Source organism: Microtus oregoni, unplaced genomic scaffold (assembly GCF_018167655.1).
Source record: "Microtus oregoni isolate MIOR12 unplaced genomic scaffold, Mior012 000022F_ref0000154, whole genome shotgun sequence".
Classification (NCBI taxonomy): domain Eukaryota; kingdom Metazoa; phylum Chordata; class Mammalia; order Rodentia; family Cricetidae; genus Microtus; species Microtus oregoni.
In genome coordinates, this window is record NW_024543081.1 from 4,806,697 (window position 1) to 4,824,807 (window position 18,111).

Here is an 18,111-nt window from a genome sequence, read left to right on the forward strand (position 1 = left end):
CCTGAGAAGAAGGAAGGAATCTGTGGAACAGAGAGCAGCCTTCTCCTCAGTTGGACTTTTATCTTTACTGTGTTGAAGAGCGATTGCTTTGTGGGCCTCTGTATGTGTCGAGGGCCCCAAACCTACTGAGCTCTGTGACGTATCAAGATAGACCCTGGCCCTCACCCCCAGGAACCATAGGAGCCTTATCATAGTCCATTTGGCCTGAGGGAAGGTCCGGTAAGAGGCTTGATCTGAACAGCTACCCACACATCTGTTCTGGAGCGGCATTGAGAAATCCCTGTGTCACCAAATAATCCCACCTCACCCTACCCCCTACCAGCAGTCTATCAAATGGAGGTTCTGTTGGGTCCTGTCTGTGGAGCCTCCTTCCTCTTTGCACGGGAGTCTGTGCTCCCGCTAGACACAGCTGTTGGAAGCTGGACCTCAGGCCGTCCCTACTCTACAGGTTTCAACACCCCTAGCCAGTTCCTGTGCAGGGTACCAGTCCTCCCCCTGTTTTTTCCTGGTTCCTGGAAGGCCCATCCGGTAAGCCTTAAAAATAGCTCTGGGCCCCACAGGTCAGTTGTTCCATAGGCGGCGGCGGCAGAGCTGGAGCACTCCAGATGAGAAGGGTCTTACTGCAGATACTCACGCCCAGCTCCTTGCCTTCCTACCACTCAAAGGCTGCCCTGGGTCCAGATCAGTGTGACACAGGTACCCACATCTGTTGGCCTTCCTCTCTTAACCAGGTGTTACTCAAGGAGGGGTCTGATGGAGCTGGATAGATTCTACCAGACAGTCTGTACCCTCTTTCTCACTCAGCCCCCCAGCCATCCTCTCCCCCATCTGCATGCAACCTTGGAAACAGCCATTCCTGCCCTGCAGTGGGCACAGACAGAATGCACAGCCAGCCCCACCAGGTCACTCTGTCCTGCTGGTGGGAGGGGCTATGCTGTTGCTGTGGTGACAAAAGCCAGGCTGCCTTTCCTGGTAGGAAAGAAGAGGTGATGGACTGGACTGGAGCATGGTCAGGGCCGCAGCATGTGTGCACACACACACACACACACACACACACACACGTCATCTGTATTTACAAACCCAGTCTCAAGTAATTGTCCTCAAACAACATGCACACACAGACAAAAGCACGGTTCAGACACTCTACAGATCTGTGATACTACAGAGGAGGGCGAGGTGGGGCACCTCCCACACTCTCCCCAAGCTGCTCTGGCCCCTCAGATGTCTCCGAGTCTTCACCTCCCTGTGGATCTCATCCACATTGAGTGTTCTTGCCAATGACAACCCATGTCTGACTGCCCCATTGGTATGCCCTGGGTCTTCCTAATCCCTGGCTGTCGTTGACGTCCCTCCATCCTGAGAGTCTCCTCACTTGCCCTTTGTTTACTACAGAGACCCATAGCTCTATTCTCTCCTTCCCATCAACCATTGTCTCTGGTTCCTTTGCTCAGGCCAGGCCCAGTCCAGGCCTCTTTGGCCATCAGGGTTAGTCCTTTCCACAAACAGTTCCTGCTTGACCCTGTGCCACCTCTGACCTGGTTCCCCTGCAAGAGCTGATGACCCCCAACTGAGCAGGCTCCTCCTTAGCCCCCATCGCCTAGCCAGGCACTATCCCAAATAGGCACACCTGGCACCCGTCTCACACCCCTGGCCCTAGCCCCAGATCTAGGCTTGGTGTTGTGCCAGGCCAACCTCTCCCTGAGCCTGGCCCTGGCCAGCTGATTAACCAACAAGGCCGGGCTGCCCACACTGTCAGGCCTGTGTCTGAGGCCAGGCCCCCAGGCTGGCTAGAGGCAGAGTTCTCAGTTTGAGGCAGGCAAGGCCCTTTCCCCTCTTGCCTCCACACTCCTTGGCAAATGTCTCCTGGATGAGGAGAGAAGCCAGAGGAGCCAGCCAGGATTTTGCAACATTTTGCCAAAGGCGTCCCTGGGTTGGGGAGGCCCAACAAGGTCGGAAACAGAACACCAGCCTGTGTGAACTCTGGCCCAGCCTCTGTGACTGCCTCTTCCAACCTCATCCCAGAAGCTAATGGATACCCTCTCCCTCCCCAAGGGCCTGTCCTAAGCCCTCAACTCAGGCCCATACATCGTTGACAAATTGCAGCTCCCCCTCGGCATGGCTCTTGCTGCCACTCAGGAGCTTTTGCTCATGTTCTGCTATAACCAGGGTACGCACACAGCCATACCCAACTGGCCTCAGCCCCTAGACTCAGCATTAAAAGACCCTGAAAAACAAAGAAGATGCCATGGGTACCCAGGCCTAAACCAGGTCTTAACATCAATGAATGCTCTCTCTCATTCGCCCAAAGCAGTTCGCACTCTGTCCTCTGGTGAGCCTTGCAGGAAGTGATGATGGTGGATATAATGACATCATCCCAGCCCATCTGGATCCAGCTGCCCAGAAAACTTCAGCACTTTTAGCCCTAACAAAGTCAACTTGAGCTGGGGCTTATAGGTCCATGTTGCAGGATGGTCTGGAAGGGTCCAGGCAGACTGGGCTAAAGGTCCTCTTCTTCACAAGGTCCTGGCTTGTGGCTAAACCCAGCTGCCCATACCCTCAGTGCTGGACCAAGTTTGCCTCCACCCCCATCTACCCTTAACCTCTTTCTAGCTCTCCTCTGAGAACCACCTTCAGAATCTCAGCCCGTGTACCACAGCCAAGGACCCACCCAGCACCCAAGCATTTCCTTGCCACTGACTGACCTACCCTTCCAGCTTCAGCCTCCCCATGCATAGAACAGGACTTCTGATGGCTGGTAAGCCCCTGTGAAATACTGCCCGTAGTGTCGAGTGGGTGCCCAGTGGGCACATAGCCTGGAATTTCATAACAGAGTCTCAAAACCAACATGGGTTGGTTTATGGTAGGGCTGTCATACCTTCCAAAAGCTACACCATATGAGGGACACCTTTGGGACAAATCCAACCATGTATGTGGTATAGAAATAGGAGTACCAGCCAGGCAGTAGTGGTGCACACCTTTAATCCCAGCACTCGGGAGGCAGAGACAGGTGGATCTCTGTGAATTTGAGGTCAGCCTGATCTACAGAGATAGTTCCAGGACAGCCAGGGCTGTTACACAGAGAAACCCTGACTTGAAAAGCAAAACAAAAGCAACAACAACAACAAAAGGAACAGGAATACCCATTCTCACTCCTCCTACTTCTCCTACCAGGTCCACACAGGTAGGCAAGTGCTTAGCTTAACTCCTGGTGGAAGACTCTTGTCCCCTTAGGATGCATAGGGGCCAGGACAAATGTCCAGTTCAAGTGTGGTTATGACCTCAGAAATGCATGTTTAGTGAGCGTGTCTATCAGCTTGGCATGCTCCATGCTTCAAGTCAGCCTAGCACACTGATGTTGCGGGCTCTTCCTGCCACCTATACGTGCATGTGGTCAAAGAGAACAGCAGTCTTTGCTAGAATGAAGATGTGGGGGTCCAGCACAAGCCTGTGGACAGCAGCGGGATCTACAGAGCTCTCAGTCAGGAGCATTTCTGCCAGGCGTGGCCTCTGCCCAAGAATAAATAGGGTTTGGAGAGAAAGAAGGCAGGACAGAAGACCGCTGCCGGTCAGATGTGAGTCAGCCTCCTCTGATAGTTGTGGGCGCAAACCCACACAGAGTGGAGCTGGGAAGCCTAGGTACCCAGTCTCCATAGACCACCTTTAATGACTCAGAAATAGAGGAGGATTTAGTAAGTCCCCAATACCTGGGCATGAGAGGGGGGCAGGTGAGGTGTTGAGGAAGAAGTATGGGCTCCAATTCTACTTGTAGAAAAAGAGGTAGAAAAATGTTGACATGTCTTCAGCACCTGGAGGTGTGTGTTGGTGTACCAGGTTGCCAGGAGCCTACCCTCACCTTCTCCTTTTATACCTGTGAGGATTGGACCCAGGTCTGCAGTAGGCAGGGTCTAGATCCTGGAAGCCACAGTGTGGATACAGAGCCAGCAAGGCCAGGTCTGGGCCCATGAAACTGATGCTACCTCGGGCTGTGTCCTGTTGCTCTTTCCACCCTACCCTCTGGTTCAAAGGACGCTGATCTGGCTTTTGGGTGTCTACTGAGCCAGGTGCTACTGGGCACCAGGAGCATTCATATCCCAGGATGCCCCAGGAACAGAAGTGAGGGTGTCAGTGTCCATACCAGCTGGCCAGGTCTACAGAGGAGTGATGAACCCAAGCTGTGGCTCCCTCGTCTGGGACACCTATAAGACTCTCAGACCCTTCCTGCATCTACAAGTAATTCTAGGTGAAAAACCAGGAGGGTCAGGAGCCACTAAAGGTGACAGGGCCAGAGCTGCTGGAGCTCTGAGACAGTCCTTTGAGTCTACTCTGGAAGCCAGCTGTACGAGAGTCAAAGAGACCCTCGGAGACCAGAGAAAGGCCTTGCCCTGTCCCCTATCTCTGGGCAGGGTTTCACAAACCCATCTTGACCCCGGGACTCTGAGGTGGCCTGGGCAGGGCATCTAGTTCAGAAGTGGCTAAGCTTTGTTCCGACCACAAGACTACTTCCCTATTCCTAGGAAATGACAGGGATGGCAGTGGGGGGGAGGGGAATGCCCTGTTCTGTACATAGGTTGAGTTGGCTTTTGCCAAGGGGACGCCCCAACTCTTAGTCCATTCGCCATGAATTTCCAGGGATTGTTCTTACTCCCCCCCCACCCAAAGTAGATTGTGCTGGGGCATCCTGGAGGAAGTAGAGAGTCCAGTTCTCCAGATCCCAATCAGAGGGGTCCAGTCTGGCCTGGCAGACACTCCAAAATGTCCCAATGGCTAGCCAGTCTGGATCAGCACCAAAGAACAAATGCACTTGGTGTACTTTGGTCGCCAGATGGGCAATGGCTGTAGGCACTGTAGGCAGCACCCCCGTGTACTTTCATGGTTTGATGAACCTTCCTCTTTTTTTCCTGAGCATTCCCCAAGCTGGAGAGACCCACACATCACAACTGCCTCAGGGCCACCAGGCCCATGGCCACAACTTTCTGGCTTTTTAGCTTTGTCCCACCTCTCAGGAAAAAGATCCAGGGACCTTCGTCTGGGGTGATCAAGGGTGCTCCATTCTCTGGGGCCTAGGGGACAGAGACCCAGGGGGAGGCTACACTCTATGTGCTTACCCATACCCATACCCAAGGGAGGCAGCTGAGTCCTCCTGGGATAGGGTAGGACTTTGTCATCACCCACTATGGGACCCGCCTCACAATGCTCAGGTTCCTGCCCCCGGTTCTGTACAAAGTCGTAATGGAGAGCTGGCTTGGGGGTTATGACATGGTGGAGTGGGCATGAAAACTGGGGTTGGAGGGTCCCCGGGAAGTTACACTCCTTATTTCCCTCCTAGGGACCAGAAGGCATGGGAAGCCCAGAGGCTGAGTCAGGGCTCCAAACGGAAGGCATGGGAAGAATTCTTCACTTTCACTCTGGTGGGGTTCCCGCCCTGAGATCTCGTTCATTTCCCCCAACTCCACTCCACTCCCTACCCCCATCCACATTAGTGACCTACAGGCCCCAGTTCCTTCTCCTGCAGAACCCCCTCCAACTCCAACTCCAACTTTCTCTTCCGACTTTAGTGATTCTTGAGCTCTTACTGGCTCCTTGGGGCTGTGGATGAGAGGCCACAGTCTGGCACTAGAAGACATGCTGTCCGCAGTCCATCTACCTGTGCCCCCACTGCCCTCCCAGGTCTAGGCAGTCAGTCTCTCTATCTCCACAGGGCTCTGCTTGGCTTCCTGGGCTTACGCCGCAAAGCTGAGCTGTGTTGGAGTACCCGGGGTCCACGATCGTCTCCTGGATCAGAGGCACAGCAGTATCAGCTGGCCACACAGAGCCTGCCCGTGCCTCCCGCCTCACACCTGACCATCCTGCCCTCTGAACACACCCGCTTTCCCGAACACATTCTGCTGTCCCTCAGATAGAGAAAAGTCAGCTGCAGGCAGGCAGGCTGTATGGGGGTAGTGGGAGGTGAAAGCTGATGGGGGTGGGGGCTGAAGCTGAGGGAGGGAAGAGATGAGCAGATAACCCACTAAGCCTGTCAACCATCACCAAGTTAAAGTGCTGGGGTCGCCCAAAAATCTGTGGTTCGATCCTTTTGAAAGATTTGGGGACAAGGTTATGGCTGTGCGTTTCCTCAGCCAGGTTCAGGCCTGGGTTGTGTAAGAAGGGAATAGAGAAAAGCTCAAAGTTTCTCAGGATCTAGTGGGGCCAGGGATAGGAAATCTCTTGCCCATTGCCCTTTAATCCAGCCAACCACTCTTGCTAACCCCAAGTACCTGTCTAAGCAAGGGTATACATCTATTAGGAAATAGTAGGGAGGTGGTCTAATTGGGGATAGGAGATCCCCAGAGCAGGGGACCAGCTTTCTGGTCCCCTGGGGGAAAAAACTGACAACCTAAGCAGGTAGCCCCAGGTCCAGTATCCATTCCAAGGAGAGATTTATGGACCCTAGGGAATATGTCCAAAGGAGATCTCTACTGGCTCCTCTGTCTCTGTTCTCCGTAGGTCCCAGTCCCAGCCACACCCTTGCCTGGGTGTTCCCAGAGCCGCTTCAGCTTCCCTAGAGGCTGTGGGAGGGGAGCCGCTGACTAGTAGTTTCTGGGACGCAGTTTTGGGGTTTCGACCCGGCCCTGGTAACCTGCCCAAGTGAGCAACTTGGCTGCTTTTGGACCCTAGGCAGAGGATGCCCCATGGGCAGCAGTAAGAAGGTCATTCACTTGGTGCCATCCAGTCTGCTGTACTCAGCCAGCCCTCAGCTGACTCTCCTGCAGCCCAGCCCCGAGGCCCCACCACGGCTCTGTAACCGAGAGTCCTCCTCAGCTTTGTGAATCTCCTGCTCATAACCCTTCCCTGAATCCCTATTGTCTGAGGAGGGACTGCAGAAATTGGGCCTGGGTGCTCAGCTGTAGAATGGGTTTGCTGGGCGCCCCACCTACTTGTAGGACTTCAGAAGACATCTCCGGTGTCTATAAGCAGATCCTGACCAGCTCTGGCATCTCAGCCCTTCCCAGCACCCAGAAGCACCTTTCACCTGCAGGACCTGGCTTGATGTTCCCTGCATGTCCTAGAACCTCAGCCAGGGCTTTGTCTCTTCCAGGGGCCATAAAGCCTAGCAAGGTGAGCTCCACAGGCCCTCAAGAGGGTGAGTGCTGGATTGGAATGGCCTGGGGCCTATGGGAGTCGGCTCAGGCCCTGGTAGGGTCCTCCTAGGCCTTGGTAGCCTGTCAAAGGAATAGGCTTTTGACTGGCCGGAGGTAGGGAGGGACAATAGGACCCATACATTTAAGACCTACACACCGGTTCTTCTTGACATCTTCTTCTTGATTATTGTTTATAGGTGGGGAAACTGAGGCTCGAGAAAGCAAAGTGGCTGGCCTCAAGATAGTCATAAGGGAGCCTGGATATATGGCCATTCTCAGGTTTGGTCCAGGCCCACAAAGGCTGTGCTGGAGGAGCAGGGCCCCTGGCCCCTCACAGTTCACTGTGCTAGGTATGGCTGCTGATCAGGTAGGAACCCAGAAGCTGGGAGCAAGGGCTAGTTGAAATGGTTGAGCTGGCTCCAGTAGGGGTGAGGAAACCTCAGCCAGGTCTGCCCTTTGGAAATCTTGCTTGGTTAAATACAGTCTCTCAGAAGAGGTGATTTAGTGACCTGTCCAGAAGGTGTGGAGCCCCTTAGTGACACCTGGACAAGACCAGCATGAAGCCAACTGGCCACTGGGGTCAAAGGAATGAGGAGCAGGGCCAGCCTTTCCACAGCCAGCTCAAGGGCTTAGAGTGTTGGCTGGCTTCTCAGGGCTGAGGTTAGGATGGGCAGGGCCAGGGATGGGGCTAGAGTCTGTCTTTCAACACCCAGGGACGCAGTCCAGGTTTGGCCTCCTGGTAAGGTTGCCTTTCCCCGGCTCTGCTGTGTCCTTTGTGCTTCTGACCTACGAAGAAGGGTGGAGTGCGCACTTGGGTGCTGTCCAGTCCACCTATTCCTCTCTATATCTTAGCCTTCGAGGCTCAACTGTACCTGCTCTGCCACTCCCAGCTGAGCCAACACCCCCAGCAGGTGGCCATCTGATGGAGGTAATGCCCATGACGCAGGCCAGGGCCTCTGTCCTGCCTGCCTCCTGGCTGGGCCCCAGTGCACATGTCCACGTGAGCAAGCAAAGGCGTAAGCGCGCGCACACACACACACACACACACACAGTCACCAGTCAGACCGGTTCTGCACCATCAGCCCGGCCTCTGTAAAGTTCACATTGGCATAAAGCTCACGCACTAAATGCCCTGAGTTCATATACTCACCATGCCCAGCCCCCAGCACATGCCCTAGAGATGTTCAGCCTCAGCTTTTCTTACTGGTGAGCCAGATAGTGCAGCTTAATGCAAGGATTTTGTGAGACTGGGCATGAGGAGATACCTTGAAGCTGAGCTGATTCTGGAGATGTATGGAGACCCCGCCCCCACCCCATGTGGCGGAGCTGGCACTTACCTGCCATTTCACAACTTACCTCATGAGGGACCCTTGTAGACATGGAGGATGCCAGCTGGGCTCTGCTTCACCGAGTCCAGGCCACTGGGTCTAGGAAAGGACTGCCACAGCCCTGGTGTGTGGAGTAGGCTGGCAGGGCATCAGCCCCAGATGAACCCCAATGGGCAGCTATCGGTTCATTCCTTAGCCATGGGCTAGCTGATTGGAAGACTCCGTCATCATCCTGATGTTCCCCCAGACCAGAATCAAAGTCTTGCTTCTCTGTTCCCCAGGCCTACTATGATCACACTCCCTTCTGTCTCCAGGATCACTAAGACACCCTGAGAGAGACTGGGGCTCCAGAGGGGTGCGTTTGTGCTTGCGAATGGGACCTGCATGAGTCTGGGGTACGCATCAGGATGTGTGAGGATGTGGGGGCGTGCTGCATATGCCCTGACCTGTGTGGACTTGGGGACACTGGGTGGTGATGAGGATGGAAGGGCAGAGGGCAGCATGCGAGGGGGAGGGGAGGGAAGAGTATAGGTGGGGGTCAAGGTTCGTGGAGGTCTCAGGGAATTAAATGCACACAGAGACTTATTGCCGAGGTGATGTGGGCGCATGCTGAGAGGTGAGAATACTGTGGACAGTGGTGAGGGGTCACAGGGCAGAGATGGAGGTGGGGCGGTATGGATGGGCTGGTGGGGCAGGACTAGCCAGGATGCTTGGGGACACAATGGGCCCTTGTCCCATGCCGGGCTCCAGGCGCCCTGAGCAAACACACACCCTGTTCTCCCTGCACACTGTGTCCCCAACTGGCCGTGGCTTGGGGCCAGGGGGAAAGTAGCCTGGCCAGGACACGTGCCGAGCTTGTCCCTGTGGCCTCCACAGAGCCCTCTACATAGCACCCAGGAGTCCCTTGTGCCGAGTGCGCAACATAGCCAGTCTCCGCTGCCTCGCTGCATCCCGTCATTTCTGGAGCCCTGTGGAAGACGGGCCTTGGACCTCCACTCTACCCTGGCTGTCCTCTCTGGCCCTGGGGACCCAACGGCAGTCTTTTGCCGTCCCTGGATGCTTTCCTTGTGAAGGAGGCCAAACTTGTCAGGTCTGGCTCCAATCCCTGCTGAGGCCCCTCCTAGGCACTAGCCCTCTCTGGACAGTGACTAGCTGCAGCAATAGCTTTGCCAGACATCCTGCCCACACCCAACTCTCCCATGGCCTGGCCCAGATCTATTCTGTGACAGGGTGGCTGGGTCCCCACACGCACTGAAAAGGTCCCTGGTCAGGACTAGGAGTCAGGAAGGACAGGGATGGAATCCTCCCACAGAGGCCCGAGCCAGGGGTAGGAAAAGTTACCTCTCACTGAGTTTCTAAACGGGGCTGGAAGGGGTCCAGTGCTGATGTGGCTAGTGGCAGGGCTGCTCTCCAGAGCTGAGCTAGCTAGAGAGGGTGCTCCAGAGTTACCTACATCCCTTGGCACGTCTCTAGCGCCGGTAAGATGAGTTAGTGGCTAAAAGCGCCTGCTATGTAAACCTGATGGCCTAAGTCTGGTACCTGCAGCCTGCAATGGAAGGAGAGATCATCTCCCAAAAGCTGGTCTCTAACTTCCATATACATGTCATGGTAGCCGTGAACTCTTAATCAAATAAAATCTCTCTCTCTCTCTCTCTCTCTCTCTCTCTCTCTTTCTCTCTCTCTCTTTCTCTCTCTCTCTTTCTCTCTCACACATACAACCAATTTAATTAAAAACAACAACAAATAAAAAGCCAAATGAACCAGGCAATAGTGGCACACATGCCTTTAATTCCAGCGCTCAGGAGACAGAGGCAGGCAGATCTCTGGTGAGTTCGAGGCCAGTCTGGTCTATAAGCGCTAGTTCCAGGACAAGCTCCAAACCTACTGAAAACCCCTGTCTCAAGAAGCTTCTCTTTGGGACAGGATTGACCACTTGCCCCTCCCCACATTGGATGCCTAGATTCTTCTGGGGGCAGGATGTACTAGGTACTAGGTACTCTGCTGGGCCCATGGGATGGCAAGAGAGCCCCTGTCACCCTTGTCCTACACGACATTTGGTTCAGAGGCTTAATAGTATCGGCACTGGGACCCAGAACTGGTTGGGTATAGACTTCATAGCTGACTGAAGAGTGAACGATGGGAGGGCTGAGATTCCCCGCTCCTTCCCTCATGGTGTTAGGATGCCATATGGTCATGCTGAGGACGGGGTTCAGAAACCGGAGCTGGAGACTGAGGTTGTGACAGCCTCATATCCAGGGGAGCAGGGGTCAAATCCCAGGCCAGGCCAGAAGAGCAACTAGAAACCCTCTGTTAAAGGGATGTCCCTCAGCTGTCATCTGCTGCAGGGAGGGACTCTTGATGTAGCAGACCAGTACCCCACCTTGGCCAGACAAACAGTGAGATTGGCGGGGCCTAGGAGCCATGGAAACTGGATTCCTAGGAAGTCCTTGTGCACACGTGTACGGAGGCGAGATGTAGCTCACAGGCCTACAGCAACCACCTGCATCTAGACCAGCCTCAATTTAGAGCCACACTGAACCTAGCCATTATCACCAAGTAAGGCCTGTACCCACATTCCACTGGCCACCCAAATCTTCAACCCTGTCCATTCTGCATCTCCAGCTGAGAGTCAGCCATGGACCACAGTCAGGGCCTAGACTGTTCTGGGCCAGAGTGTCTCCTCACCTACAGGTCAGTTTGGAGGACCTGATCCTGACCCAGTTTGATTTCAGGGAGAGTCAACATCTCAGGCCCAGGGATATTACACCAAGCACCTCAGCTGGTGGAGGGAGCTGCAGGGTAGCAGGGCAGGAAGTGTCTTCTAAGCAGGACAGTATCTCCTGGTAATAGTCCATCTGCTTTCCCCATGGCCCTGGCCTTGAACTCACAGAGATCCATATGCATCTGCCTCCTGAGTGCTGGAATTAAAGATATGTGCCACCATGCTTGGTCACAGCCTACCCTGTGGGCTAAGGGCAGGGGAGTGGATTCTGAGCAGGCCCTGGGCCTCCTTCCTCTGAGATGCAGTAGGCAGTAGGGACAGTGGAGTGAGGCCAATGATCAACCCCAGGAGGCTTTAGGCATGAGTCAAGCTTGGAGAGAGAGATCTGGAAAAATCTGCCTGCCTAAGGGTAACTGGTGAGTGCCAAGATGAGCCTGAGATGTGTGGTAACTGAAAACCCAGGGGAGGTGGAGCCCCCCTGAGTCAAGGTGCCTATTAGAAACCATTGAACTTCAAGTCCATGGCAACGGAGGTGGGCAAACGTATCTTTAAGAATGCACGAACACTGGGGTTAGGGTGTTGCTGGGGGCCAAGAGCTTGTTAGCATACACAAGGACTTCAGTTTGATCTCCAGCACCACACAAGCAAACACACATGTTTCAATGCTTACACTGTTAAATGTCTCAGGTCATCGGTAGAGCCAGGGACCTGAGCTGCCTAGCAAACCTGCCCTATAGAAGAATAGGTGTTAAAGGGTTCCTGACTTTCTTCTATGGCTCACGACCCACGCGAGGCCATGGTTTCCACTTCTTTAGGCTACTTACGGCCACCCCTTCCACGAGCTTGCATTGCAGGCAGCCCCACTTCAACCTACTTCCCTTCACCCAGCATCTAGCTCTTCTTCCCAACCTTTGGCCTTATGGGATCTAGCAAGTGATGGAAATTCACATTCCCCAAATTCAAGGTCCCTTGCTCAAGAATTAGGGAAAAGTGATGCTAAAGGTATTAAAATACACGGATTTTTTTCAATAATTCCAACTTGTCACATTTTCTATCATACAATTGTTACTCTGAATGAAGAAAAATTTAAGATTGATTTTTACCCCCCTGGAAGTACTGGGGATCAAACTCTAAACAATCTGCCTGGTAGGCAAGCACTCAACCACCGAGCAACACTACCCGTGCCCCCCCACTTTGTTTATGAAACAGGATCTCAGTTTGTAGCCTTTGCAGTCTGTAGGACGTTTGGTCCCCAAATGCGTGATGCTGAAAGATGGATGAGTCCCAAGGCATGGCCCTCAAGGACGGGGGCTTTGCCTTGATGCCCCTGTCGTGGGGTTGGCGCCTCCTGCTTCTGCTCATTGACTTCTGTCTCTTCGTCCCTGTCCTTTTCTACCTGCTGTCTCCTCTCCTTTGTCTCTCGCTGTGCTCTGCATTCTACCATGGGATAATGGGAAGAAAGTCCTCACCGGATTCCCACCCCCCCTAATTCCCTGGCTTTTAGAGCTATGAGCCGCTTCAGCTCCGCCTGTGAATGACCAGATCTCGGGAACTGTGCTGTAACTACACAGAACAGAGGGGCCCACAGAAACTTGTGATCAGCCATCTGAGTAACGGCAGCCGCCCTGTGTTTCACGCTCGCCACCCTTTGCCATTTCCATTTTCTCTCCGCAGCCATCCCTGCGGGTATGGAGTGGCATCTGACCGTAGGTTTAGGATGGAAGTGCCATGCCTTTCCTGCCCCCTTCCTGCCCCCACCCCAGCTCAGACTGTGTTTATTCTAGTGCCCCCACCACCGCCAAGTCTGTGCTCTTGCAGTTCCTGCAGCTGGACTTGGCTGGAGAAACCCCACTTGTACCTTCTGTGCCAACCTTCCCCGCCCAAACTCTAGCATCCCATCCTGGCCGCCCTTTCCTGTGAGTGTCCCTAGCAGGATCCCTCTCCAGGCACTGCTTCCCCACCAGGGTTACAAACCCACTATCTCTTTGTTGACAGGTCTCCGTAGACCACCAGCGGTGGGACTCCAGGCAGAGCAAGCTCCTCACCAAGTGTGTGTGTCAGGCTAGCTTCCATACTGCCTCTGTGGCCAGCACAGTCCCTGGATCTTCCCTCCAGGCCCCGCCTTCCTTGGTGGACCTAGGACTCCAGTCTGGGTCTCTATCTCATGAGAACCATCACATTGGTTTTTTAGACAGGGCCTCTCACCAAGACCCAGGACTCATTTAAGCTAGGTTGGGCGGCCGCTAAGCGATAAGAATCCTCCTGTCTCTGCCACCCCTGTGCTGACATTAGAAGCAGGCACTACCACACCCATTTTTTTCCCATGGATGCTGGGAGGTAGAGTTCAGTTCCTCATGCTTTCACACCGAGCTTATTAGTAGCTGATCCACGTTCCAATCCCCTCCCTGCTCCTTTCTCCACTCTGCTCACAGCCGAGTCTTTGATGCGGTTTGGGGGAGTTCTCCCTCTGCCCTCCTGAGGACATATCCTTTGTTTGCCCGTCTACTCCAGAATCTTCTACACCACCCTCCTAGCTGACCCAATGATAGGTCCAGCTTGGCTCATGAGCCATCACTAGGTTTTGTTCTTGCCACCCTGTCTTTTCTACCTCAGCTGTCAGGCTAAGGTCAGTGTCGCGTTCTACTTCAACACTGTAGGACTGACTTGTTGGACCCAACATCCATTCATAATCGCAGTTTCTAAGTGGGTTGGAGTCCCAGCTATGGTTTAGCTGCCTCCCTCCGTCTTGAAGTGCCCACAGGTGAAAACCTGGGGTCTGGTTGGGCTGTGATGCTCTGAGGGTCTACAAAGGACCCCTTTGGTGTCACAGAACCCAAGGATGGGATGATGGACAAATCCTCAAAGCAGCCTTTGCCTCCAAAGCACTCTGCAGTCTTCACATGTACACACCTTCTGGCGCTATCCCCGCGGGTTACTGCTGGCTATCGGCGTGGGGGCTGTATGTTCTGGGGTTCTGGATGTTCACACTACAGAGGCCCCTGGGTTGAGGTCATTACTTTGGTGTGCTGACAACTATTTTCTCAGTTCTGTGAGGAACCGGAGAGACTCAGGACTCTAGCGGAGAGAACAGCATTGAGGCTGAGCTGGGTGTGGGACTTGAAAAAGTGGTATGGAGGGGACTCAGGTCTAAAGTGACTCATTCTCTCTCTCTCTCCACACACACACACACACACACACACACACACACACACACGCACGCACACATCTGCCAGCCTGCATGGGGCTCACTGTGGCCATGAACAGCTGCAGCTTTGTGTCTTCAGAAACAGGAGGGGGTGGCCTCAGCGACTCCAGACTCACAGGCGCTGCCCGCAGCCTCAGAGTTAACGTGGTAGGGCATCTTGGGCGATTTCTTGTTTCCCACACATGGCTTCTGCTACCTGGGGGCTCCACTTAAGGGGCTGGGGTTTGCAGTGAGGAACTGTGGCGGGGCGGGTAGGGGGTCACATTCCCGCACACACAGCCATTCATTTGGTCTCTCAACCTCTCATTCACGCTCATTCATTCATTCACTCAACTCTCGTTCTCTCACGTTCATTCATCGTTTGTTCACCCTGCTCATTCACTCACTCATTTATTCACTTACCCTCATTCACTCGTTCGCTAACACATGCGTTCGCTCATCACTCCTTCATTCATTCACCCTCTCCTCCTTCAGTCATTCACTCATTCATTCATTCATTCTCCACTCATTTGCCCTGGTCAGTAAATTCTCTTTTTGTGGGCGCTAACTCTGGCTGGGAGACCCCTTTCCTGATGTTGTGCTAACCCAACTGGCATGTCCAGAGGGGACTCCATGGTTTCCTCTTGCCGAATACCTGCCACAGGGGATGGTTCTGCCTCCCCTTCCTTTTATCAAATAGGTTTCTGGCCTTTGTGCTCAATCTGCATACAAATCCTTGGACTTTGGAAAGATCAGGAGGGGTGATGCTCCCGAGGTCAGGGTTCTTAGGGGTCATAGCGGATACCATTTAAGCATCTACTCTCTGTCTGGCCTAGTGTGGCTAATGAGTCCCCTTGACAAGAAAATGAGGGACACTGACCTGAAGGGGGCCTTGAGTAATGGGGAGAAGGCTGTAGGACATTCACAAACCACAGAGGCGTTAGACACAGGGACCACAACACAAGGTTAGCACCATGGATGTTGCATCTGGACCACAAGTCCCTTGACCTAGGTGGCAGCAGGTTTCCCTGCAGTTCTCCCGCTCTGAACAAGGGTATTATTTCCTGAGCTGTTCTGTGCCAGATAGCGCCAAGGTCACTAGGTCTAAACTACCCTCCTTCACCTCCATATGACCTCCTGGTTTTATCTCGACCTTATAAAAAAATCCCACCCCCAGCTCCACCAGTCTCAGCCTTCCAGCCTCAAGCCAACCACCTGAAGTGCAAGGGGCCTAGCTTCAACCTCCACCCAAGGGCTCCCTCCTTTCATCCTGCAGCATTGAGGTATGAGAGGGTGGGGGCATCAGCCAGACTACCCCACCCCACCTCAGATCCCCGCATCCTCACTGGTGATGTAACTCAACCCTCACCCGGACATAGCACAAGAGGTGTTGCATGGCTGAGCTGGACGTAAGGACAAAGAAGTCAGTGAGTGGAAGGGCAGCATCTGGGATCCTTCCTAGGCAGGTTGGAGAGCCATCCCCTTGGCAGTCAGGTCACACAACATTGCTGGCCCAGCTTCTGCCGTGCCAGGCACCACACAGTGCCTCCCAGCTGTCTGACTAGGGTGACTCTGACAGGGGCCCAGCGCTGCCTTTAGACGCAGGGAAGACCTGCGATCTCTTGCCTCCCCGGGTAGGTACTGTTAGAGTTGAGAGCTCCTGCTCTCGGGCCAGGTGGAGGAGGGACTGCTGAGTGATGGCAAGTGACTTGCCCGTGCTTTTGTGTTTGTGTGTATGTGTGTGTACACGAACATGCCTGTGCTGTGTAAGTGCAGAAGTGAAGAAGCTAAGCATGCCTGGGTTGGTGTATGGTGTTGGGACGTCTGACACGTGAATGCGCACTTGCTCATGCAGCAACGGGATAACCAATGACTAGCAAACAGCGTGTGGACTGTCACCTAGTGCTGGCACGGGTAACCGGAACACATGGCCACTGATCCAGGACCAGGACCTCTCTGGCCTTCAGTGTGTGTTTGTGTTTCTTGGGCTTTTGGCTACTTTGGTCTCCTGCCTCCTGTATAGCTCACCCCAACTTCCCACCCCCACCCCCATTTTCCAGTCTTTCTCTGTGAGACTGCCCTATGTTGGAGAATTCTTGCTTTATTTAGTTCATAGACTGCCCTTAGAGGCACCCTTGGCTAAGGGACCTAACAGGAACACACACTGAAGGCTTGTGGCTGGTCTCTCAGTGGGCTTCCCTCAGGGTCTGGTGGCTCATGGATCAAGAGGCTGGCTGTGCCTGTCAGGTTCACGGCTATGTATAAGTTGGACAGTGGGCTCTGTGAGATACCTGCCCCTCTGAAGGAGAGTCCTAGCTCCATACTGCAAGCTTTGGCAGGCAGCTTCGCCTGAGTACCAGCCAGAGGGATGGACTAAGCAAGGATGGACAAGGGAGCAGCTGATGACTGGCAGAAGCTATGAGAATTGGCGGAAGCTGGGGCAAGTGGCCTGCGGGTGGCCTGGCAGGTCCTGGAAATCCTGGCTTCCTGTTTTTCCAACAAAGGACCTCTGTCCCCCCAGGAAGGCCACTGGCCGGAGGTAACTTTTCCGTAAACAGGGCTGTTTTCTTCTTTTCCTCTCTACACAATACTAGAATCCCCAAGTTCCCCCGCTCTGACGCCTGTCACCACCAGTCACCAGGCCTAGGCAGACGGAGAGGAGAAGATTAGCAAGTAGGCCAAACAGTCACCCTTTACCAGGGAACTGGGCAAGGGTTCACAGTTTGCCTGGCATGGTGAGGAGGAGGACACAGAACAGGCATTCAGAGGTACCTGCTCTACAGGGCAGGTGGAGGCTGGACCAGCTTTGGGGTGAACTGAAATGGTTGAACCTATGTCCCTTAGGGCTTGGTGAGACTCAGTGACCCTCCTGGCCTGACTTAGCAGTTTCCAGAGCAGGAAACCAGGGTTGGGTCTGTGTGGTGGGCAGTGCCCTGGAAAGTGGCAGCAGATTTAGGCCCGTCCTTCAGGCAGGTTTCCCTTTAGGCCACTTGTCAGTTGCTTCATAGATGAAGAGCAAGAGGTCCAGAAAGTACCCCACTATGCCAAAGTCCCTGATGGCGTAAACCCAGGGGCAAAGGAAGCCAGACCAGTTCTAGGCTCTGATAACAGAGATGAATAAAGGCTCCCTGCCCCGACTGTGGGTGGACCCTGAAGGAGTCCAGGGACAGAGTCTTTCTGGAGGCAAGATGAGGTGGGGGGTGCCCTCTCCATGTGCCTGGCTCTGGAGGAGCCAAGAGTGGGCAAGGTGCCCAGTGGACGATTCTGAGGCACAGTGTACGGTGTGTGTGGGTGATTGTATGCAGCCCAGCGGCAGGCGCCTGAATGGGCCTGTGTAAGGGGCTTGGAGGCTATTTATAGCGGCTCTTGCAGGGAGAGTGCACTATTAATAGTTAGGGCCTAGGGTGAGTGGAAAATGTGCCTGTCCCTGCTGTCCAGGCGGTGGGGGTGGGGCCTTCGCTGCAGGAGACACGCGAGGCTGGTACTAGCCCCCCCCCCCCAGGCAGCCCAAAAGGGCCACTGTTATCTGGACAGCAGCTGAGCCAAGGATTTGTGGCTTACCTAAGGCTGAAGCGCATCCCGTTCTCCTCCACACTTCACCTGAGGGTTGCTGGGTGTGGGTCAGGGGGACCCAGAACCACCAGACTCGGTGGGGCAATGGGGAGGGTCTATGTCACAGAGATGGCATTTTCCTGCAGGGAATCTGTGTGGCGATCTCTTTGCCATAGGTTGCACTTCTGGAAGCTCAAGAAGGTATCT